The sequence below is a fragment of the Protopterus annectens genome, chromosome 4.part0 (genome assembly GCF_019279795.1).
Source record: "Protopterus annectens isolate FY-2018-M chromosome 4.part0, PAN1.0, whole genome shotgun sequence".
Lineage (NCBI taxonomy): Eukaryota > Metazoa > Chordata > Ceratodontiformes > Protopteridae > Protopterus > Protopterus annectens.
In genome coordinates this window covers 1,295,801,986-1,295,829,184 of record NC_056733.1, presented here as the reverse complement: position 1 = coordinate 1,295,829,184, position 27,199 = coordinate 1,295,801,986, and the positions used below count along the sequence as shown (strand labels likewise).

At 36.3% G+C, this 27,199-nt stretch overlaps 1 long non-coding RNA gene across 1 annotated transcript in view; it reads right to left on the bottom strand.

Moving 5' to 3' along the window:
* LOC122799845 overlaps positions 1-23,964 on the bottom strand; it is a 31,558-nt gene extending 7,594 nt beyond the window's left edge. The window contains exon 1 of the long non-coding RNA XR_006364509.1: positions 23,899-23,964. This is a non-coding gene — a long non-coding RNA (uncharacterized LOC122799845). The remainder of the gene's footprint in view (positions 1-23,898) is intronic.
* Between the last annotated feature and the right edge of the window lie 3,235 nt (positions 23,965-27,199).

Below are 27,199 nucleotides of genomic sequence, written 5' to 3'. Positions count from 1 at the left end.
GGCGCCAGCAACTCTGACCCTGTGGGTTCTGTCACTCAGCCAGTTTGCAACCCATCTTGTGATGTATGGGTTAACATTTAAGCTGATGAGTTTTTCAATGATACCCGAGTGGGGTATTGTATCGAAGGCCTTAGCCAGATCGAGGTAGGCTGTATGGACTGCCTTTCCCTCATCAATGGCTTTGGTGACTGTTTGAAAAAGTCAACCAAGTTTAAAAGGCATGATCTGCCTTTGACAAAGCCAAACTGGGTTGGATCCAAAGTCTGCAAATTCCCTATGTCTTTATTTATGAGGTCCATTATGATCCTCTCCATGGCTTTGCAGATAAGGCTTGTCAAGCTAATGGGCGGTAATTTCCAGGGTCTGTGGAGGCACCGCCTTTGTGAAGTGGGACCACAGTTGCAGTGCGCCACTCCTGGGTATGTATCCAGAGGTAAGACTTTGATTAAACAGCTGTCCTAGCTGTGGGTTTAATTCCTCATTGAGTTCGTGGAGCACACAGCCGGGGACACCATCGGGTCCCATGGATGCTGTGTTTTTGCTTTGGAGAGAGCAGTTCTCACTTGGGCTGGAGATGTTTGGGGGCTGCACTCATTTGGTATAGATATCTCTCCTTTTGGGGGAGGGGAGAAGTTTGCACTGAACCTGTCAGCCAGTATGTTGGCAATGTCTGTAGGATCAGTAATCTTCACATCATTTTGAACTAGTTCTGAGCATATCTGGGAGTTTCCTCCTAGGTTTCTAACATAGCTAAAGAAGGCCTTATGATTGTCTTTTGAGTCTTTAGCTATTTTTCTCTCGAAATTTGCTTTGGATGATTTTATGAGAGCTCTTAGTTTTTACTTATAGTGATCAAGGGTGTCTTACCTTTTAAGGATTTTGCTCTATCTTGTAGTAGCTTCCTCCTTTTGTTGTAGAGTTTGTTTATGGCTGGGGTCCACCAGACTGGACGCTTGCCTTTGGTACAAAGAGTCTTTGTTTTGCTTGGGATTGCCTTATCCATGCAGTCCTGCAGGTGCTGGTAGAAGGCGTTTGTAAGTGATTCAGCGGCTTGAGTATTGTTTTCCCGGCTCGGGGCCTGAAAGGAGACCACACTAGTCTTTAGAAGTGTGAAGTCGGCTTTTGAGAAGTTCTTTACTGTGGTCTTTTTATTTCAGGTGGGGGTGGGATGAGGACCTCCAGCGAGATTAGTTTGTGATCTGATCTCACCAGTGAGGGGTATACTTCGGTGTTGAACATTGTGCTCCCATGTTCGTGATGATGAGATCAAGTATGTTATCTCCTCTTGTGGGGATGGTGACTAGTTGTTCCATGGCATTTGAGTTTATGAATTCCAGGAACTTTTGGGCTAGGGTGTTTGGGCTTGAGTAGTGTTCCCAGTCTATATTAGGGTAATTGAAGTCACCTAGTATGATGGTGTTTGGTGATACATTTATCCCCTCTAGTGTTTTCAGGAAGGCCATGTGAGTTTCCTGAGTTTGTGAGGGTGGCCTGTAACATGCTACAATTTGCAGAGCAGTCTTGCCTATGGTTAATTGCACCTGGATGGTCTCCGATGCATCGTGCGTTGCCACCAGTCTTGAGGTGTGGGTGTCCTTGATGAATATGGACACCCCCCCTTCCTGGTATTGTCCGGATTTTGGGGCCGGAGCCCATGATATGAGGTAAAACCTGATAGCGCTGGGGTGCTCTCAGGAGCCTTGAACCAGGTTTCTGTCACAGCACAAACATCAATGTTCTCCATACTGAGAAGGGCCTCGAGTGCGTGCATTTTGAGATTTAGACTTCTGGCATTGAGCAGCATTACCCTTAGTTTTTTCCTTTTTGTGTTCTAGGGTGGTAGGTTTAGAATTTGAGCCTTGCCTAAAAAGGCACTATGGGGTGGCAAGAGCCTTTGCCAATATCCGGAATCCCAGGGTGACAGGTGCAAGCCGTCCCTTGCGCAGCGTGGCTTGTCCAGCATGTCATCCCAGGCAGACAGATACTGGATCCCCTTTGAATGACACCAGTGTTTAAGCCAATTGTTAAAGCTGATCATCTTATCTCTGTATTGTGGCATCATTCTTGGTGAAGGTAGGATACTGCTCAAGGTCAGGGTCATACCTGCCTGGGCTACATAATCAGAGAGCTCCTCAATGTCTCTTTTCATGTAGTCCAAGGAGGTGCGTCTCAGGTCGTTTACACCAGCGTGGACAATGACTGAGTCATATTTGTACCTGCTGTTGAGAGACCTGAGTGCTTGCGTTATGTGGCGGATTCTAGCCGTCAGGCAGCTTACTGTGACCTTCTCCTTACTCAGTCTGGTGGCGGGACATCAGTGTGTCTGACTATGGAGTCACCAATGACTAGTGTGTCTGGCATTGTGTTTGGCCTTAAGGGCTGTGACTGTTTGACACTCTGACTGTGAGGTCTATGTGTTCTTGGTGTTGTGTTCTGAGGTGGTGGTTGTTTGGGTGTCTGCTTTGGTGGCCTCTGCTGTTTTGGTAGATTTTTGATCAGAGCCTCCAGTATGTCTTTGTGTGTTTATGTGTATGATTTGAGGTTGTAATGGTACTATGTGAGACTGGGTCTATAGTGTGTGTGGTAACCTTCTCCTCCTGACTGGTCTTGCCAGTCCTATGTTGAGAGAGCTCAGCCTCCAGTTTGGCCGTATAGTTGCATCTCTCGCATGTATTTGTGTTTTGTGGGAGGAGGAAAGGGTTGTCTGTGTACATGAGGCAATTGAAACATTGCCTCAATATTCCCAAGTTCACCAGCTGAGCAGGAGAGGACACTAGCAACTGATCCCTCGACATGCTAGAAGGGTAGACAAAAACTTTAAAAAGATTCGGGGGGGCGTGGGTGACCGAGAAATGGGGGGTTGCCTTTTTGGGGTACTATCTATGACAAGAGTGCCGTATCAAGGTAATAAGTACTGTAGGAGCAAGTGCTAGGTTTAATAGATAGAGAATAGTCTACTTGGAGTCAAGTAGAGTTGATCTTTTTAGTTATAGGATACGCTGATTTGATCAGTAGTATAGTTTGAGGAAGGTAGTTTTAAGGGAAAATTTGAAGGGAAAGAAGGGAAAACATCCCTGATCAGTATCAGCAAAAAACTACGATCCCTCATAAAATCATCCAAGGCTAGCTTCGAAAGAAAAATTGCCAAGGACTCCAAATATAACTGCAAGGCATTCTTTAGTTATGTCAAGAATCTAAGTGGCAATGCTCAGATCTGCTTGGAGTTAGTGCAGAATGGCACAAAACACACTGAACCGACCGATATCACCAACATCCTGGCAGACAGGTTCAGTGCAAACTTCACCCCCCCTCTCACCCCTAAAAGGGCCCATAGCCATAGCAGAAGAATATAGAGCCCCTGAAATCACAGATACTCAGGTTAAAACAGCCCTCTACAAAGCCAAAAACACAGCATCAATGGGACCGGACGGTGTCCCAGGCTGCATCCTACATGAGCTCAAAGACAAACTAACCCGTCACCTAAACACACTGTTCATACTCAGCCTCTCCACAGGCTACGTACCCATAGAGTGGTGCACAGCAATGTTTATTCCACTTCACAAAGGTGGAGCCACAACAGACCCTGGGAACTATCACCCTATAAGCCTGACTAGCTTGGTCTGCAAAGCTATGGAGCGCATCATCATGGAACTCATTAACAGAGACTTTGGGAACCTCCAAAGACTGGACCCTACCCAGTTTGGCTTTGTTAAGGGAAGATCATGCCTCTTAAACCTGGTGGACTTCTTTGAGACAGTTACCAAGGCTATAGACAAGGGAAAGGTGGTACACACAGCCTACCTAGACCTCGCAAAGGTCTTTGACACCATTCCCCATTCTGGTATTATAGACAAGTTCACCAGCCTGAACATAAACCCCTATGTCACAAGATGAGTTGCCAACTGACTTAAGGACAGAACCCACATGCTGAGAATTGTGGGAGCTAGGTCGAACTCTAAACTGTTTACAAGTGGCGTTCCCCAGGGTTCAGTCCTAGGACCCCTCCTGTTCGGCATATACTTCTCAGAGGTACAGGCAAGCACAGGAGGACTATGGCTGACCAAGTTCACAGACGACTGCAAACTAGGGGCTATAATTGACTCTCCAGCTAACAAAGACATCCTCCAAAAGGGTCTCACTGAGACGGATACCTGGTGTCAAAATCATGGCCTCAAGCTAAATGCCAAAAAGTGCATAGTCATCCCCTTTGGAAAAAAGAAAGTAGCCACAACTACCACATAGGTGGTAGTCCCCTAAATACGGAAGACGTAATAAGGGATCTGGGTACCCAAGTAGATAGTAATCTCTCCTTTGATAATCACATTGCCAAAGTGGTTAGAAAATCCTTGTATCTGGCTCACCTAATCACAAAAGGGTTTGCATCCAGATCAAAAGAGGTCATTGTGCCCCTCTACTCCTCACTCATTAGACCCATCATAGAGTACAACTCCCCATTTGGGATGTACCTTACAAGACACCTGCAACAGCTGGAAAGACCACAGAAGTACCTCACCAAGAGGATCACTGGCCTCAAACAAATGCCCTATGCAGCTCGACTGAAGAAACTCCAGCTGTACTCGGTTGCATACCGCCTACTCAGAGGTAATCTCTGCCTGACATACAAGGCCATAACCAACCCAGAATTGATGGACATGCTCCACCTAATGAAAACCATATCCCCTCGAGCCACATACTCCAGGGATCTAAACCTTACCACAACACTAAATGGGATGTGCTGGAGGGATAGATTCCTGTCCCAGAGACTTCCCATGCTTTGGAACAAGATTACAATCTACATTAGGCAGAGCTCCTCACCAACATTCTTCAACAGAAAACTTGATGAGTGGATGGGAAACAAAAAGATTACCCTGGGGATCACTTCAGTGGCTCTGCTGGACAGAGGCACAGGGAACTAATCTAAGGGGGTTGCGAAAGCCAACATATTCTGGCTAGGCTTATAAATGCCTTCGGGCAGATAGCCTAGTACCTACCTATGAACCTATGAAGCTTGTATAGTTATTGTACTTAAAATGTTTTGTAATAATCAGGAGCTTTTCTCCCCAGGCCTCTGCTGAAAATGGGCTTCTACCCAGTTGGAGCTTCCCAGTAATCAAATGTTAATAAATAAATATAACTATTTTAGGATAACTGTAGATGTATTCAGCAGTGTGCTTTGTGTATGTAAAAAGTTTAAGATGGTAGTGATCTATGAGCTTCATTATTTATCCTTAATATAGTTATAAAACAAGGTAATACAGACAAGTTTTGCATAAGTGTTATTATATCCATCCTTCCATATGGAGTAAAAAAAACAGTGCAGTAAAATAAACCCACATGAATTATCACCATCTCAGTGTAACAGTAATGACTACCTTATATTGCTATGTTCCTAAAAACAAATCCAAGTATTCTGGTAATAAGTGGTAAAAGTAGACAATTTCAAATGGAAGTATTCTAGTCTGCAAAAAATTGACCAACATGATTAAAAAATACATGTTGCTGGACCCATCATTAAAGAAGCAAATTAGCTTCCTGCTTGTGCTGTCTACAGTTTTAATCGTGCTGCAAATTGCTTCTCATGCTAAATAGCTGGTTAAGACAGCGAGACTGTAATTATCTGTAATTAAATCTGTAGATGAGTCTTTGTCTAGTGGTGCAATGCATTTCACCATCCTTATCTGCTAACACTTCTTACAGATACTCAGAGATTATACATGCATTTTTATTTTATGAGTTAGAAAATCCATTATGCACATACGTCTGTGTTCACTGTAAACCACAAAATACAGGGTGGCAAATTAGCTTGCACAGATTAGTAGAATGTTCAGCTGTAAAATGCAAGAATGAAACCAGAGTCAAAAAGCTGATACTAACGTAACTGTTAGATTCTAATGTTCATCTACTTCTTGCTTTCTTAATTCCAAAGAACGCTGATCAACAATAAAAACAGGAAGGCTTGCAGAAATACACCGTGTAACTGCTTTAGGAAAGAACATTTACAGCTAAGACTTGGTTTCACAGTCTTAAGGGGGATTATATCTTAACTTAATGTATTTGATTGGTTATTGTATTAGAATCTGGAATATTATATTAAAACCTACGGGCACTTACCCCTACACCCAGCTCTCTAAAGTGGTAATATGAAATAATGTGAAAAGGACAGACAACAATATGATGAGAAACACATTACTGACAGACAAGGAACAAATGAAGATTAAGATGATGACGGTATTAATGGCTCTATTGGCCACTATAGTATATCCCGCAACTATCCCTGACTTTGTAGGATGTTCCTGATTTTGCCTCCTATCCTCCTATTTTTTGTCTGCTTCTTGTAAAATTTATATTCTTATGGCAAATCACTGAGGATTACAGTCACTACATAATGACAAGCATTTGAGTTTCAGACTTCATGTCCTTCAGAAAAATACATGCTAATACAAAATATTTTATTGTAGCAACTTTCTAAGCACATAAGAGCAACATTTAAAAAACATCCCAAATTCTGGGCCATTGTCTCGCATTATTCTTTTGGCTTTGTCTGTGAATCCTGAGCTAAGAAGTTGAGAGAAATGCAGTATAGTATAGATCACCAGCCCTATTAATGCCAGGTAAAAAAAAATAGTAATATCACAATAAAACTAATTTTTCTTCCTGTAGTGCAGGGTTTGATTCAAATAGCTTTAATTTGCCTTCTGTGTGATTCTGAGCAAGTCACTTAACCAAGTAATGCCAATAGGCCGAGTCAGAAAAAGGTCCATGTGGTTCAGTGCTGTATCCAAGTTACAAACATAAACAGATGCACAATCAGCAGTTGGTAGTGTGAGGATAGACTAGGGGCTGTAATTTATAGGCCTCAAAAATTCCTATAAGAGGGGGGGTGTGGCCAAGGATGAACACAGGATAGCAGCAGATTTCTTCAGCTCCACCAATTTCATTACACTGACAGGAATTAATTACTTAAAAAATTAATTTTTGAAGTAATTTTCTTTCTAAATACGTTTGTTTTATATAGTTCTTGAACTATATCTAAAAAAGAAAGGAAATCTTAACAATATTCCTGTCAGAAATCACTGTGGAAATTTTCCTGTCAGTTTATCAGTCTGAAATGAGTTCCAGTAAGACAAATTCTCAAGACTCCAGCATCAGGAAAGAACTTCAGTCTCTGATAATTATAATCCAGCAACTTACTGATAAAATGGATAAAATGGATACTAAAATAGACACCTTCATAGAAAAAACTACAAAACAAATAGACCTGTTACATACAGACCTGCAACAACAGAAGAACCAGATAACAGGCATAGAAGAAGCTGTGAATGACATGGAAAATAGAATCCAAGAAGAAGAAATCAACATTGAGTTTCTGCTGAAACAAAATACACATTTACAAACAAAGCTGGATGACCTGGAAAATAGATCTAGGTGCAATAACATTAGGATTTTTGGACTGCCAGAAAATATTGAAGGTAACAATATTACTTCTTTTTTAACAACTTGGCTCCCTAAAACTTTAGACTTACCAGAAGCATTCTCTTTTGGTATCGTAAGAGCACATAGATCTATAGCTAATACTAACTCTAACAAAAATATCCTAGATCAGTTATAGTTAGATTTCTATCATCTTTTGATAAAGAGATGGTTCTTAAATCTGCTTGGGCTAAAGCTCCTGTTAAGATTAATGAGACAACTGTGCGTTTTGACAATGACTATTCTTCCATGGTAATAGTTAAAAGAAAAGTTTTTCTGCCACTAATAAGGGAGCTTAAAAAGCACAGTTTAAAACATACCTTCTGTTTCCTGCCAAGCTTAAAATCTTCCTTCCTGATGGTCCTAAGGTTTTCGATGATTTAGACTCTGCTTTACTGTTTGTCAAAGAAAAAAGGATTTTGGATAAAATAGAAGAAATGGAATGGGCTAGTTCTTCATTAAAGAGATTGGCAACTGAAGCTTCGTGGAAGACTTCAGAGAAGAAGAAGAGACTAAAAACAAATGATTTGTTATATGTTTTTTTCTCTCTCATCATTTTAGTTCATTATTAATCTTTTTGAATATAGTTCCTGCATTTCCAGAAAGCCACAAATATTTTGGAAAAGATTTAATCAAAGTTATTCTCTATGTGCAAAGAAATGTTTTGTTTCATAACCAGTCAAAATACCTGAAGATTTAATGGCAAGCTGTGATTCAATTTGTTTCTCTTTCTGAAAAGAAGTAAGGTTAGTAATTTGATACATTTTTTATCTTTACCCTTTTTTTCCTTCTCCTTTTATTATTTTCTTTGTTTAAACAATGACATTCTATTTAGATTATGTAGTGGGAAAAGGGTGGGGGAGGGCAGGGAGAGAACAGTAATGAAAATATCATTAATAGAATAATAACATATTTATTCCTTGTAAAAGTTTTTATAAGTTCTTCAAATGCTATTTCTAATTATACTTTCTTGATTATACTGCTTATGCCTGTTTGTAAATAATCTGTTATGCTTTAACTAATAATAATCAGAACTAAATAAGAGTAAATAATATGTTTTATTTTTAATTCTATTAATATAAACAGTAAGTAACATTCCATTGTATATACTTCTTACAGCTTTCTCTTACATTTTTTTATTTCTGCCTCACTCCCTTTTATTTTCTACTCTCTTTTTCTTTTCTTTATTAATATATAGAAATGCTTTTGATTGTGTGGGCGCAGTGAATAATAGGATTTGTATGTAAATTGAGTTGGGAGAAGAATGTTGAGTTTTATTGCTTGTTTGTAATTTTGGGCTTAATTTCACTTATATAGAGGCTGTAATGATCTGTGGAATACATTGTGAAGGTTTTGTCATGTTTAGATGCATTTACACTGCTAAATGAATGTTTGTCACTAGTTTTTAGTAAGTTTCCCGCCAAAATGTTAAGAGAGAGACAATCTGAGATGTGGGCTGTCTCATGCACAGTGTTCATGAGTTACTTCAGAAGCTTCAGCTCACAGAATTCTCACAGAGAAACTGAAAGCAGTTAGTATAACCTTTGACATAGTTATCACACTGACACACCACAGATTCAGGAAAATACTCTATTCATAAAATATGTCAGTTATAATGTTTTGTTTCATAACCAGTCAAAATATCTGAAGATTTAATGGCAAGCTGTGATTCAATTTGTTTCTCTTTCTGAAAAGAAGTAAGAGGCTGTAATGGTCTGTGGAATACATTGTGAAGGTTTTGTCATGTTTACATGCATTTACACTACTAAATGAATGTTTGTCACTAGTTTTTAATAAGTTTCCCGCCAAAATGTTAAGAGAGACAATCTGAGATGTGGGCTGTCTCATGCACAGTGTCCATGAACTACTTCAAAAGCTTCAACTCACAGAATTCTCACAGAGAAACTGAAAGCAGTTAGTATAACCTTTGACATAGTTATCACACTGACACAACACAGATTCAGGAAAAATACTCTATTCATAAAATATGCCAGTTATAATGAGTCTAAATGATGTAGTTTCATGTAGTAAGTAAATGTCTTATTTTAGAAGGCATAGAAAATGAAACATTTATTTAAATGTTTTTGAAAATCTACTTAACAGCAGCATAATAATCTGTGTTAAAAATTTGTGTTCCAAACATATACTTTACTATAACTCATTTAATTCATCTGATTGACAAGCATAACTAATCTTATAACTCTATTCTGGAAGAAATGTCATGTGATATATTTTAAAGCAGTAGGTTAGCATGATTGTAAAATCTGGTTACTAAAATGTGTTTGCTGTGCATTATTTTGTATAAAGCAGACAGATTTATTCTAGGGACAGCAAGTAGGATAGTGCTCAACAAAGACACAACTCAGTGAGATCAGATATATATATATATATGTGTGTGTGTGTGTGTGTGTGTGTGTGTGTGTGTGTGTGTGTGTGTGTGTGTGTGTGTGTGTGTATGTGTGTGTGTGAGTGTGATGGCTTTGTTTATATAATAATGCAAGTGTTTCTGAGAATCTGCATAACTATCCAATATGATTTATAATAATTTCTATGAATACAATATTTTACTCTATTGACAAAATGAATGTTTGCCACAAGTTTTAATAAGTTTCCCGCCAAAATGTTAAGGGAGACAATCTGGGATGTGGGCTGTCTCATGCACAGTGTCCATGAACTACTTCAAAAGCTTCAACTCACAGAATTCTCACAGAGAAACTGAAAGCAGTTAGTATAACCTCTGACCTAGTTATCATACTGACACACCACAGATTCAGGAAAAATACTCTATTCATAAAATGTCAGTTATATAATGAGTTTAAATGATGTAGTTTCTTGTAGTAAGTAAATGTCTTATTTTAGAAGGCATAGAAAATGAAACATTTATTTAAATGTTTTTGAAAATCTACTTAACAGCAGCATAATAATCTGTGTTAAAAACTTCTGTTCCAAACATATACTTTATTATAATTCATTTAATTCATCTGATTGACAAGCATAAACAATTTTATAATTCTATTCTGGAAGAAATGTCATGTGATATATTTTAAAGCAGTAGGTTAGCATGATTGTAAAATCTGGTTACTAAAATGTGTTTGCTGTGCATTATTTTCTATAAAGCAGACAGATTTATTCTAGGGACAGCAAGTAGGATAGTGCTCAACAAGGACATAACTCAGTGAGATCAGATATATATATATATATATATATATGTGTGTGTGTGTGTGTGTGTGTGTGTGTGTGTGTGTGTGTGTATGTGTATGTGTGTGTGTATGTATGTGTGTGTGTGTCTGTGTGTATGTGTGTGATGGCTTTTTTTAATAATGCAAGTGTTTCTGAGAATTTGCATAACTATGCAATATGATTTATAATAATTTTTATGAATACAATATTTTACTCTATTGATAATAATGAGTTTAAGTAAATGCTCATATACAAACAATTCAAGATTTTTTTTTGGAAGCTGTTAATAGTATTCACATGACAGAAAATAGATGCATCTTAATATATGTAATGTCTGAATCATATTAGCCAAAGTTTTTTATTTAAATGAATGTTAGAACCTAATTTTCTCTCCTCTTGATTTCTAACATCAAGATTATTTGAATGCTATTTGAATACAAGTGTTATACATTACATAGATCTATATAGTAGTATGAACAGTTTCTTAAAAAAAAAAAAGTTTATTTTAGTTTATATGATGCTGTTTTACCAAATGTGTAGTTTTGTCTTGATAGATAATTGAATTGAAAACTGTTAACCTCAGTTAAATATAACTAGTATTAAATTGATAAGGTGGTAGCTGAGGTACTGCTGCTTAGGGTAGGGGGTTAACTTGAGTAGTAAATACTACTCTAAGTTGGAGTTTTCAACTCCAGGCTGGATGCAAGGTTTAATCCTTACATTATTTTCACTTGTTCATTGTTATATGTATATAGTTTTGACATCCACAATATATTTTGTATACTCATTGTCACTACAAACAAAATTGAATCCTATACAAAATCCCATAAGAGATTTAATAAATACAGCTATATTTAAAGGTACACCTAAAAGAGGAGATGTAACATTATTTATCTTGTTATTTGTTATTTCGATCATAAGATTCTTGAGTTTTAAAAATGCCAAATGACATCTTTAAAAGGAATTTCTTTAAACATTAATGGATTGAATAATCCGTGTAAAAGGGCAAGCCTAATAAGATACATTAATTTACACAAGGCCAATCTAGTCTTCCTGCAAGAAACCCATCTCTTGAAAAAAGATATTGATAAACTAGCCACTAATAAGTATACAGTATTGGTTAGTTCAGAGCACACTCAGAAAAAAAGAGGAGTGGCTATTTTATAGAATAAAAGTATGCCCATTCCTAAAACCATTAAGTCTTTTCAGGATGACAAAGGAATGTTTTGTATGGTTACAATACAAATTAATGGGAAGACTTACACTTTAATTAATGTATATTGGATACCTGGAATTGGTATTAATACAGTGAAACATCATATTGATAAGATCATATCATTCTCTATAGGGGATATTATTTTAGCTGGTGATTTTAATTGTATACTACATGAAAGTGATACTACCACTATAAGGAAAAGAAGAATTACATCTAATGCAAAACATTTAAATGATTTTGCTAATTCTTATCATTTGAATGATATTAATAATCAGATAGATTCAAAATCATTACCATACACCTTTTTTCTAACAGATACAAAACTTATTCAAAAATAGATAGGGTCTTTATTTCTAACCAGATGGTAACAGATTTAATTAATTCCAAAATCATTTCATGTCCTATATCTGATCATAACTCAATTGTTTTTGAATTCATGATAAAAATACTCATAATGTTCAGATCAAAAGGATACCAGCATACTTAACTCAGCTAAAAGACTATAAAGAATATATACTTTCAGAAGTACAACATTTTCTAGACATAAATAATACTCCTGAAGTCTCCATTGTCTATGTTTGGGATGCCTTAAAATCATATATATATGGACAAAGTATCAGATGGTATAATAACAAAAGGAAATCTTGGGATAAGGAATTGTTAGATATTCAAAGTAAATTAGACTCTTATAAACATAATAATAAAGAAAATATTATGGACAAGAAAGTTATTGAAGAAATAAACAAACTAAATGAGAAATACAAAGAAATTTTAACTCATAAAGTTAAAATAACTTTAGAGAAATACAAGTTTTGTCTTATTCAATAAGCCCCAAATACTTACATAGACTTAAAAATAAAACAAAAAGATTGAATAAACAAAACCATATCAAAGAAATCTTTTCTCTAAGGAAAAAGAAGAATGTTTCTAGTATACCAGAAATACTGGATGAATTTAGAAATCACTTTCACAAGATTAACCATAACAACATTAACATGGAACCTAAAGATAAAATAAAGGAGTTTATAACCACAAACATGAATAAAAAGCTTAATAAACAACAGATTAAACTATTGGACAAGAGTATTTCATATACAGAAGTTATTACACAAATAAATAAGCTTAAATCAAACAAAGCACCGGGTAATGATGGTATTATACCAGAGATATATAAAATCCTTTCTAAAACTACACATTCATTAATACATAAGGTTTTTATTTTGGCCCAAACTGAGTTAATAACCCCCCCATCTTGGCAATATACATTTATTTCACCAATTTTAAAACCTAATAAAGATCCAACTAGATGTTCTTCATATCGACCCATCTCATTACTTAATGTTGATTATAAAATGTTTATGAGTATTTTTGCTGCTAGATTGAAGACAATCATCCCCGGCATTATAGATATAGATCAGACAGGCTTCATTGTAAATAGAAATACGTTTGATAATATAAGAAGAACTTTAACATTAATTGATTTTGCAAATAGGAAAAAGAAAGATTTAACACTTATTAGTCTTGATATAGGTTCAGCATTTGATTCAGTAAGTTGGGACTATCTGTTTACCTTACTGAAATGCACAAACTTCTCTGATGCATTTGTAAATTTAATTGAGCATTTATACAAAGGAATGCTGGCTTATATTAAGGTAGGAACATATGTTTCACAAAAAATACCCATTCTTAAAGGTACAAAGCAAGGATGTCCACTTTATCCACTATTATTCACTTTAGTAATGGAGCCTTGGGCTAATTTGATTAGAAACAGTACTGACATAGAGGGTTTTGAAATAGACGAAAATACAACATCAAAAATTCAACTTTTTGCAGATGATGTTCTCATTACATCAGCAGGATCTAATTCTTCTATGCAGTCTTTATTTGATAAAATGATGAATTTTAAAAGTATTTCTGGTTTAATATTCAATGAAGAAAAACTAAAATACTACCTATATATACACGAAAAAATATTCTCATTAGTGATTTTACTAAATATGTACCCAATTCAGGTCAGATAACTTATTTAGGTATAATACTATCTAAAGATATTAAATCTATTATATATAATAACTATAATACCTGTTTTCTTAATATACAAAATCTTTTTAATACCTGGAATAATATGTTTTTACTATGGAGGAGAGACTTACAATTATTAAAATGATAATATTCCCCAAGATTTTATACTTAATACAATCAATAATACTTTCACCTACAAAATAATTATCAAGAAACTGAATACACTAATGTTAAATTTCTTATGGGCACCTAATAGACCTAGGATTGCATTAAAGAAACATACTAATAGCTGGTCTCAAGGGGTATTTCTTTTCCAGACTTTAATTTATATATTATCTCTTCTATTATAAAAGTTATTACTTTATTAATAGATCAGTCATATATCGCAAAATGGAAAGATTATTGGGAGCTAATTAGTATGCACTTCATGAAAATCTCCTTAACACATAAAAATATGATTGTAAATAACTCCATGTTGTGGTTGCTAAAGGAATTTTGTACTTCACCTATTACACCTAAACATATGGTTTGTTACCCATTAAATATTATTATTAGTTATCGTAACTTTATATTCATGCACCCTAAGTATAGGGAATGGAATTTTATTGTATCTCCTATAATGTATACTCAGGGTATGCTTATGTCATCTACTTCTGAAGGAGCTCATTTAGCTATAGATAATGATCTAAAGTACTGGTATCAGCTGATATCTGATAATAAAGTTAAAAATCTAGATTTCTTAAAACAAGAATTTGATCTACGAGAAACTTGCTGGTTAGAGGTTCAGATCTTTAGACAACATCTCATTGATAGAATAGATCTAATGTCTATAACAGTTAAAGAATCTATTCCAAAACTGATTGATTACTTGATATTAAATTTACAGCATAAAGTTTCTGATAAAGGTAAACTTTCATATATACATAAAATTATCAGACAAGAAACTTTTTACAGTGTAGATTCATACTGGAATTATTTCACCTCTATTAATGGGGACCCACCAACTCAACAAGATAAACAATATATATTGGAATCTGCTTATAGAACTACATCTTCCATTGTCTGGAGACTTTATACATGGAAATTTTTACATAGATCTTTTTATACACCTTTGATGATGAATAAAATAAATAATAAAGATAATCTATGTAAGAGATGTAATGTAGAAATTAATGCTGACTGGGCTCATATGTTTTATGACTGTATGAAGTTGAAAGAATACTGGAAGTCAATTAATGAATTTTTGCAGGCTCTTTTACAGATAATTTCATTATTTCTAAGTCTCTTATATTATTCAACACACCTGTACCTCAATGTGTTAAAAGATTAAGCTTCCCTTGTTATGGTCTATCCTAGCAGTGGCCAGGAAAATAATAACTAGAAATTGGATTTCAGATACACCTCCTTCGTTCAATGAATTTAAAAATGTTATGAATATAATGTGCCATATGGAAATAAGCACAATTAGAATGAGAACAACTAGAAAAACATCATATTATATTGTATGGGATAATTTACAAAATTTGTTAAAAAAAATCTAATTTCAATAGCACGGTATTTTAGTTTAATTAATTGATCTGATTGTAGTGGATGTCTTTGTAAATACTTTAGTTGTTTTGTTGAATATTATAATAATACCTATTTTTAATTACTTGTATAAAATTGTTATGATATTTCTCTTATATGTTAAAACAATAAACCAGTTTTGAGAAAAAAAAATTCCTATAAGAGAGCTTAAAGAACTAAAAAAGTTGCTTCAGCATTCCTGGAATGATATTTATGGGTTGCACCTCTCTTTTTTTACCATATAAGTCAACAATATCATTTAGATAAATATCATATTCTCAGGCTGCCAAAACTGAGATTCAAGGAACTGAAAAATGTTTCTTTGAATGCTTTAGTCAGACTCTAACATCAAACAATCTAGCTAATGCCGGTATTTTAGTATCTGTTTGTTTATTTGTATAGTGCACATGGGTATTCAACAACTATAATCTTTAAAAGAAGAAGTGCCATGCAGAAATTTAACAGGGAAGCAACGGACAGTCCAAAGTGGAATCACAAACTCTGATTAATCAACTATGTATAATAGGATCAAGGCTGCGATATCTCACAGAATTCAACATTCTCTGAGGGACAATGATCGCATTGTTAGTATATGGTATATAGCAGGCATGTGGAAGGGTGTTGTTCTACCCACATCGAGGATGTATTAGGTGAAACCCCTGCAAAAATGCTTTTAGAGTGTTGTCAGTTTCAGTTTTCAATATCTTGCTTAGAAAACCCACTGTTTTGTGATTTCACTTATAAATTTCATTTTCAGAGCCTTTCAGTTATTGTGACATTACTGCTCTAGCCTGCAAGCCTCTGCCCTACAGTTGAGAAAGGCAGGACAGATTGCTCTGTAATGGCAGTACTTGTTTTTTTGCCCAAAATTTAAAGGCTCACTCATGCAACCTGTTGTTAACCTACACATCCTTGCTAGCACAGGTTCATCTTACTCAAGTACTAAAATAAAATTTCTTAAATGTTACTAGAGGAGTTGTCCTTTCTCCTTTTCCATACCTCTTAACTGTCCAGATTGTTACCTTATATTTTCAATCTTTTCTTCACAAAATTTGTAGCTCTCTGGCAAGTCGCTAGGGATTAAAGCCACTAAATAATGACAGACATTTGAGTTTCAGAGTTCCCATCCTTCAGAAAAGGCATGCTAAGACAAAACCCTGTTATTCTTGCAACTTTCTAAGTTTAAAACAGCAATATTTAAAATCTGCCCCTATTTTTGTTCCCCCATTATGTTTGACTTTTTCCAGATTTTTTAATTTAAGAGGTCGAGAGGTATGCCTTTTACTGCCTGATAAGATAACATAATACACATCCAAATGAGTATGCTTGTTCCTAGAAATCATTATTTTTTCTATCAGTAACCAATAACGTTATGTTGTTTTGTTTATTTTTCTTTATTTTATTAATTTGTTAAAATTAATAAATAAATAGACACAATAATCCTTTCAAGGGTGATCCATTAGCATAACCTACATGTCTTGCTTAAAAACACACAGCAGGCTGAAGTCATCAACCCCCTAGACTACAGGATAAAGTTCATTAACAGCTCATAGCCTTAACCCTCTCCACTACCAGACCAACTAGGAGGCAATGTTAACTGAAAAATAAGAAGTTATGATTGCTGAAGAAACAGCTTCCTGAAACAAAATGCTATTTTTTTGCGTGTTTGTAGTATAAATTGCCACAAGAAAAAAAGATGCTGCCTTCTGCAGTAAAACAAGACCCACTCTAACACTGCAGCAATCTGCATTCTAGTACATGAAGACATTTTGTAGATGTAAGTCAAGTAAACTTGTCTTTGTTTATTTGTTAACTGGGTAAATTGACTGGCCTGGGACCCATATTCAGTGATGGTCTAGACACTTCACTTTCTCTGATATATGCAGAATAAGTATAGATAGATAGATAGATAGATAGATAGATAGATAGATAGATAGATAGATAGGTATAGATATAACATTTGACAGGAAGTGAATTAGGATCATGTAATATATAATTCTTAAAAGACAAATAATACAACATGAGTTAAAATGCCGAGTTATCATCTTGAGGGTGAAATTCTTAACGGAACCTCTGGGACTAGAAATTGAGTAACATAGCCAAATATCCATAAACGTATAGTATATAAGAATCATTCAACACAAAGTCAGGTGACCATTATTCTGTACTGATCCAGAAGGTTACACTTAAATTTCAATAAAGTCTGCTCATTTTAATGTATGTCAGCAAATGATTCTCATTAGCAGGCACAATTATATAAAGACCAAAAACAATTCTCTTTATAGTTAACACAGCTTGATCCTGTAATCTCAAGGGGTAGAAATGTGAAGCAGTTTTTAATTTATGTGCCAAGGTGGGTACAGTATTCCAGTAGAAGTTTTTATCCATCCATCCATCCTCAACCCCTTTTTCCCATTTTGCACATGGGGTTGGGGTGTTATTTCAGTAGTGACAATCATCCAGCTGGCTACCCATGGCACAGTAGTTCATCTGTAATGCTCACCCACACACACAGACACACAGATACACACACACACACTTGCAACTAGGGCCAATTTAGAGTGTCCAATCCACCTACTGCATGTCTTTGGAATATAGGAGGAAACTGGAGCACCTGGAGGAAACCCACGCACAGAAGGCCCCCCAGCCAAGAATCGACAGAACCAGAGAGCCTAGCTAACTGCTGCACCACTGCGGCCACAAGTAGGACATCAACAGAGGGGCTGTGGTAGTTCTTAGAAGCCAACTGTATTTCTGCAGTGAAAGGCAGTGGTGTTCTGTATCTAAAACAGTGAGAGAAACTGATACAGTATGTAAACCATGGTTTGCCGTAAGTTACTATTGTAGGATGAGGCAGGGTTACAAATAGTAGGGTATTTTCCATTTCTGGTACTAGCAGATTGGCTCAAATTTTTGTCTCATGTGAGGAAGCTTGCCAATACATAGGTTAGTTGTATGCGCTTCAAAACTTTATCAGCTTACTTTTGTTGAAGAGCTTCAGAGACAGATGTGAAGGCAAGTGAAACGTGTAAGAGTATCTGAGTAACAGGATTATGCAATGGGTCACAGATCTTCTTCATTTTAACTTCTGCACTTCATACCATATCTCTTTCTGCACTGTAGCAGTTGTTTCAGCTGTTTTGAATAGAATTAAATCATTTACAAATACTATAGCTTGAAGCTTTGGAATGTACAGTGAAACGTTATTTGCAAACAGAGAAAATAATATGTACCCCAGGACAGACTTCTGTGGTACTACAAACCTATGGGTCTAACCTCCAGTCACCGTCTGTCTAGGGAATGTTCTTTTTGGGTGCTCTGGCTTCCTCCAACTTCCCAAAACATGCTAGTTGATAAAAATCATGATTCAAAGTATGATCCTGAGTTTCTTATCCCCACTAGAGGAAGCAATATCCTTGACCTGGTTATTACTAACATGGGCAACCATTGCTCTACACCAACAGTCATTTTCTCCCTGGTTAGATCTGAACACAAACTAATCACCATGGAAATCCACATCTCACCCACACCCCCTGTAAAGGTAACCACCATGTAAAACTTCTCCAAATATGACTTTGGGCTCCTAAAAACAGAGGTGGCTAACTTCATGGCACCCTTGTCAATGGAAAATAGATGCATGACTGCCAAATCATACAACAATGCATTGTACGAACACGTACATAAATGCATGGAACTAGCCATAACCTGACAGAACTGAGACACTCTCCTCCAAAAAAAAGGAAACCAATCTGGTGGTCCCCTGCCATTAATAAACTCTACAATAAAAGGAAGAAACTGTTGCAGAAAAAGGTGAAGTCCCAAGACTGGAAAAACACCCTTATTAGCCTCAACAAAAAGTTGAGATCCCCTCATCAAAACCTCTAAAGCCAGCTATGAAGGCAGAATTGTGGCAGACACTAAAAACAACCACAAATCCTTCTATAGTTATATCAAGAATCTCCATGGCAATACCCAGGTTTGCTCTGAGTTACTGCACAATGGTACCACCTATACTGAGCCAACAGATATTGCCAACATACTGGCAGACAGATTTAGTGCCAACTTTACCTCTCTCTCCCCCCTAAAGGACCAATCACAATACCAGAGGAATGCCAGGCACCCAGCATTACTGCAGCACAGGTTAAAGCTGCATTGTCCAAGGCCAAGAATACAGGGACCTGACAATATCTCTGGATGTGTTCTACATGAACTACAAAGTGAACTGGCACCACATCTGTGTGCCCTGTTCAATCATAGCCTCACCACAGACTTTGTCCCTACCGAATGGTGCACTGCTACAGTCATCCCTCTCCATAAAGGGAGAGTGAATACAGACCATGGGGATTACTGCCCCATTAGCCTGACGAGTCTGATATGTAAGGCTATGGAGAGCATCATCATGGACCTAATTAACAATGATATAGGGAATCTGCAGACTCTAGATCCCACTCAATATGGTTTTGTGAAAGGTAGATCATGCCTGCTCAACCTGGTTGACTACTGTGAGTCAGTCACCAGAGCTGTGGATGAAGGCAAGGCAGTTCATACAGCCTTCCTCGATCTGGCCAAGGCCTTTGGTACCATTCCCCACTCAGGAATTATTGGTAAACTCTCCAAACTAGGCATCAACCCCTATATCACTAGGTGGGTTGCAAATTGGCTCACAAATAGAACCCACAGTGTAAAAGTAGTGGACTCCAAGTCAGACTGATGACCAGTCACAAGTGGAGTCCCACAGGGACTGGTCCTGGGTCTTCTCCTGTTTGGCATCTACTTCTTAGAAGTCCAGGCCAACACGGAGGGACTCTGGCTGACCAAGTTCGCACACAACTGCAAGGTGGGAGCCAAGTGATGTAGACATCCTACAGAAAGGCCTCACTGAGATCAATGACTGGTGTCAAAACAATGGCTTTAAGCTTAATGCCAAAAAATGCATTGTCATCCCCTTTGGTAAAACTCAGTTCCCACTAATTACTACATTGATGGGAGCCCACTGAACACTGAAATAAAAGATGTGGTGACACAGGTTGACAGCAACCTCTCATTCGACCACCACATTACCACTGTGGTCAGAAAGTCCTTCTATGTGGCACATCTCATTACCAAAGGTTTTGCATCCAGGACCAGGAAGAAAATGGTCACCGTCTCCCTCTACTCTTCCCTCATTAGGCCAGTCATAGAGTATAATGCACCATTTGGCATGTACCTCACTAGACACATGCAACAGCTGGAAAGGCCACAAAAGTACCTCATGAAGAGGATCCTAGGCCTTAAACACATGTCCTACACAGGCAGACTCAAAAAACTCCAGCTATTCTCCATCTCATATTGTCTACTAAGAGGCGATCTCTGCTTGACTTACAAAGCCATGTCTGAACCAGCTCTGTTAGAAATGCTACATCTAAAGAAATCCCAATCCCTCCGCACCAAACGCTCCAGAGACCTCAACCTCATTATCACAATCAACTGAACATGCTGGAGTGACAGGATCATAACCCAGAGACTGCCCATGTTCTGGAATAGACTTCCCATACATGTCAAGCAGAGGACCTCACTGGCCCTCTTCAAGAGAAATCTTGATGAGGGGATGGAAATTAGAAAGTGCACCCTGGGGATCACTCCAGTGGCTCTACTTCATAGAGGCACTCCGAACTAACGTTGGGCAGCACAATGCCAGGACACTTCTATGGGCCAGGCTTGTAAAGGCTTCAGGGCCATTAGCCTAGTACACACCTATGAACCTATGAAGATCTAATTCTGAGTAAGATGTGCTATTCCATACCTGTGATTTTATCTGTAAAGTAACTTCAAAACTCAATTAACCAGTCCTAACACATCCAGTCATTTTTGAGCTCTTTAAGACTGATCAGCTATGGCAAAAGTCCTTGCAGGTCCATAAAAATTCTACTGGAAAGAAGCCATTTTCCCATCTTTCCATAAATGTCATTAGTGACACTATTAAGTGCTATTAATGGTTGTTTGCATGTTACACCCTGTCCTTAAACCATCCTATGTCTGAAACAGCAGCCCATACTTAATACTATCCTCTCATGAATCTTAACTATTAGCCTGAGATTAAAATCAGCATAAATCTTGTAAAAAAACAGGGTTGATGCCTTAGGGAAAGGCATAATCACAGCATGGTTTACAGTGGGTGGCAAAAGTCATGTGATAAGGAAAATATTATTATACATTGGTTAAAATTTTACAATGGTGATTGATGCTAGCTTTATGAAGGGAAAGCGAAGACCTGCAAATATCTTAATCCTTCTGAATCTTCCACAAAAGTCTGTACTCATTTCTAACCAACATAGCTTTGGAGCAGAAGTTAGGCTCAGAACATGGCAGATTAGCCAGTTAACAGATGAGGGAGTGATAATATGACTGCTTAAGTTATTAATGTGTTCATCTATCGTGGTGATATGTGTTTTTAACAATTAGCAAACTGACAGAGGAAGACTTAGTATTTATACAAGTAGTAACTGGATCAACCTTCTTTTCAGCGTCCCCTATGAGGTCTTTAATAGCCTTCCAGAGTAATGTAGAAAGACCTACATGGAGGTCCTACTTTAGTTTCTGATATCTGGTCTTCATGGTCCTGATCCTATAAACCCTGTTGTGCACACAGATCCAGTTTCTGGGGTTTGGGTCTAACCTCTAGTCATTGCCTGTCTAGGGACTGTATGTTTTCTTTCGGTGCTCTGGCTTCCTCCAACTTCCCAAAACATGCTAGTTGATAAAAATCATAATTCCATGTATGATCCTGAGTTTCATTTCATTTTCTCTATGGCATACCTTTCATTCAGCTGTGACTTTTTTTTCTAAGAAAATAAACTTTCTTGTTCTACTATAAAGATATTACTGTGTAAGAAAACTATATAAACGGTCTGGTGCACATCCAAATAACTTTATTAAAAAACAAACCAAGAACTATTTAAAATAACGTATTTAGGATCTTGATACAATGTGTGTTTTTTAATTTTACTTATATAATACACAGTGATTGCTCATAAAGAGCTTTTGAATCTGTTTTTCCAAAATGTTAATGACTAATTCATGGCAATGGAAGCTGATTGGTGTAACAATTAATGATGTCAAGTATTACATTCATTTAAATAGGGTAGAGGCAATGTCAGGAATTGTATTCTGAGGAAGTCTCCTTTGTAGAGATGAAAGCGCTAAATACATTATTTTAAATAGTTCTTGGTTTGTTTTTTAATAAAGTTATTCGGATGTGGACCGGACCGTTTATATAGTTTTCCTACACAGTAGTATATAGTTTTTTATTGCTACTATAAAGATACTTAGGAAGATTTTAAGCAGTCTCAGCATCATTTTCATTAAAAAAGGTCCCACTTAGTACCCCTCAGATTGGTAACAACAGCCATTTTCTTCAAGAGAGACAAGACTGATGTCCCAGTGACATAAACTGATTCACCTATGGGATTTTAAACCTCCAGTAAGAGTGACAGAACAATTGTCAATCAGTGAGTGTAGATGAGTGTAACTTATATGTAAAATAATGTGGTACATCTAAATATTCTGTTTGTTATTGCTATAATGGGATCTAACAAAAATACTAAGTAATGCAATAATTCTACTTACCAACCTCATGCTTGGGCCGAACCAGTACAGATTAAAATCCCCTACCACTATGAAGTTCCTTCTAGAGTATTTCTGATGTGTTTTGGCAGAGGGCCTTCAAGGATGTATAAGGAAGATGGGAATTAAATACAAACTACTCCAACAAACAGCTTTGCATGCTATCCAGCAAAAAGTGGCACAACCATTAAGCCTGAGTCCTGTTCATTCTGGCTTCAGCTCCTAATGTCAGGACAACTGAATATAATTTTTGAAAGGTCTTCTTTATTGATCTTTTAAGCAACACAACTTACATTTAGATCATCATATCAGAATCCCTTTTCTGTAAACAAATCAGAAAATAATCTCATCCTCTTTAGATCCATAACAAAATTCTTGCAATCCTTATGAATTATAAACAACAGAAAAACATATATGGTACAACTGCATTTTATACAACCTTCTTTCAATGCTGTAACAATAACATGCCATTACAAAGGACATCTATTTTACATCTTTGCAAATTAACAGAGATGAAATTTTATTTTTAAATGTTGTTCATTCATTTTAATACCAAATAATATATGTAGAAAATACTGACTGCATAGTTAAAAGAAAAAAAATAGAAATAACCTTTAATCACCCACACACCCCTTTAATATTCCTGATCATATTGTAGACATCTTATCACAGTTTAGTGTGCTTGGATTCATTCCCCACAACCATCTACCTCAATCAAAATAATGACTTTTAAGATCACACTGTACTCCAGTTTCCCCCATCTCAAGGAATACAATGTAATATTGCTTACAGAAGTAAGAATGTCCAGTTTACTACAAACATATACATCATGAGTCCCTTACCTCCAAACCGCTTGTCAATCCATGTTAATCCCCTGCATCTGTCCCACAAATAGCCAGGTCCACCTATCAGAATGACTAACAGGGAAAAGAATTTGTCAGATTGAGCACTGTACATTAGTAATCAATTTTCACATCTAATGTAATCTTTCTTCTGTATGATTTTGAATCTAATATAGCATGACAGGCATCTGCTACAATCCATTTCAAATTAGCCCATCCATTCATCATTCAAAACCTAATTTTAACAATCTTCTTAGCAGTATTACCTTAACAAAGCAAGCCAGAGCTTCCATCACCCATAAGAAATCTCTGAATAACCCAAACTCTGCATCATTTCTCCACCTTACCAGAGCTTCTTTCATATTCACAACTTCTGTAAAATACATTAGACTTTACTCCTAAATACACCAACTGAGGTATTAATCTTTTTGTAGTCACCCAAGCCATTTGTAACTCTGTCCTAATGTTAATTAAGCTCAAACTCCTTCCCATAATTGTAACTACTTTCATAAAATGTCTCCATTTTTAGAGTCTTGTGCTGAAAACAGTTTTCAAAGGTCAATATTAAATAACATTTCAATACATGGATATGACTAATTTGCTTGCATGGATCAACATAAAAAACATTGTTTTACAAGTCATAAAGTCTACTCACACTATTAAAATAATCCACAATTCTTAGAGACACACTACATCCATTTGTATTAATAGTCAAGTGTTACTACAGAACCAAATATAGAGAAAATGAAACAAAAGTTCCTGGAACTGACAGATCTCCAGAAAAAGAAAGTGGGATGAAAACAGTAGCTTGTAATCCAAAGCTATCAAAGTAAATCAGAAATGTTATCAGAAAAGCTCCTTGGTTACCAAAACAGACTTGAAGTCCTATCCCTATACTTGGTCTCTTTAAGACTTCTACTTGATTATATATATATATATATATATATATATATATATATATATATATATATATATATATATGTCTTGCTTCCAGTGCCATGGAGGACCAAGCCTTTCTTGATCTTTTGCATCTCCACATATTGGAGGATCAGATATACTAACCAATGGATAGGAAATCTGAAATTCACCCTTGGTCTGGCACCTATGTCGCTGATGAACAGAGGCAGTCATTAAAATACCCCTATATAAATCAGATTTGTGGGACATATTTCTGTTGCATGGCTAGACTTATAAGGGCCCTAGTGGTCATTACCCTAGTATGCACCTATGAACCTATTTATGAGCCCAACATTTACCCACTCTCCAGAACAAATTGTCATTCATATAAAACATAGTAACACCCTGATATTATTCAAAATGAACCTTGATTACTGGTATCCACAAATGTATTCCTGGTTTGATCTGCTTTGCCTTCTAGAAGCTGGAGAAACATCATAAGAGTGGGTACAAGCAAGGTGCAAATGGTTTCCCAAGAGCTATGGCTAAGTCATTTGGCACCCTGGGCAGTGTACAGACTGGTATCCCCCCAAAAATAAGAGGAGAAGAAAGGTCTTCCAGTGTCAAAGACCAGTAAAATGTCTTCCAGATTTGAAAAGTTGAAGACCAAAAAATTAGAAAAGGTTGTCCAACCTTCTGAACTGCATCAATGGGCTTATACAAGCTTTGTGCTATAGTTATATTACTAGTTACTAAATGCATTAATTTCATCAGCTAGCAGTCATGATATCAATCTAGGTTGATAAAATAAATGCTGGCACTTCTCTCACACCTAATCACCAACTCTTCAGCACTTCCAATCATACCTCCAGTGGGTAATGTATGGGGTAGCCACACACTTCAGCCTACCCTAGTTATAGTGCTGGGTCTGTTGACTTGCATGCCTTATAATTCATGTGATTCTATGATCCTATTAATGATATAAAATAACAGCAAAAACCCTTTGAGGGGTACCACAGAATAAAAATACTGGATAACATTTAATGTATTAATAGAGAAATGATCTGTATGATCATTGTACACTGTTTGGCTGTTTAATGCATTTTAGTGATGATTATAATAATAAGAACTGATTAGACACTTGTGTTAATAGTTTTGTTTTATCTTGTTAGTGTGTTTGTTCCTGTGTATATAACAGCAATAAAAATATTTAAAAAAGGATTCAAGAGCATCTGAGAGAAGTAAGAAGTGTGCTACCTGTAAGTAGTGCAGTACTAAAGATACATTAACTTTATGTTGGCAGGACAAAGGGGTGAATACATTGTTCTGTTTACTGTCCATAATTATGATGGAAAGAACATGGCTGGGTTTTTATTAAATAAAGAAGCCATGTAAATTTGAAAATATGGAACTACTGTATCTCTACTGGGTCTAAATGTAGATTTAAATTGAGCAATGTTAATATAATGGGTTAAATGAAAATAATCATTTCTGTGTATTTAAATGAAATAGTCACATATTGTTTATGACTGGTGGTATTTTAAATAATATGAGTGTCAGCTTTTGTTACATAACTGTGAGAAGGCATTTGCTGAGGATCTCTACAGACCCCATGTGTTAATAAAATTTGTGCATCGGCTACTTGGCTTGTATTTGTTTATTTTTCTTTCACAAACATATTCCAGCAAGTCTCTTCTTTATTCTAGTATTCCTGTCAGTCACATTTATTTCTTTATGCTTTATCTTCCATTACAACTAATTGTAGCAAGACATATTCTACTCGTCCATTGATTTTAAATGTCTTTTTACAAATCTCACCTACTTCTATGTTAACAGGCATCGTGGTGACTTGATAACGTAAGTACTCAGTATCCTCAACTCTGGTCATTTACAAATGTCTCACATAACCATCCAGCAGTCCAATCACTTTCCACAGATCACATCTAATCTATTTCAGCAAATGTATTGCCTCTTTTAAATTGTTAAATGAATACTCGTGTTAATATCACACCCTTTTGATTTGGTCTGCATCTCTCATTCCTTGGCGTTACTCATCTTCACCTACAAACTTGTACTTTCTGTAATACTTTCCATATGCTTCATCATCACTCCCTAATCATCACCTGCACAATTTCAAAGGGTTTGTCTGAAACTAACGAGTAGCTTTAAATCAAATTTCTTTTAGTTGGGGTATAATACCCAAAAAGTTTTGCTGATCTTTTAGGTTGCATTTTTCCCCACTGCTGTGTAACCTAGAGTTTATATATATGGTTGTCATCAAGAAGAGTGAAAAGTCATATGAATGAATGCTTTTGAGTGATGAGAAAAAAGCGTACACTCCTAAGAACGAACGTTCTTTTAAATGGTAGTTTTGCCTGCAGCTTTTTGTATGTGATTGTGATGC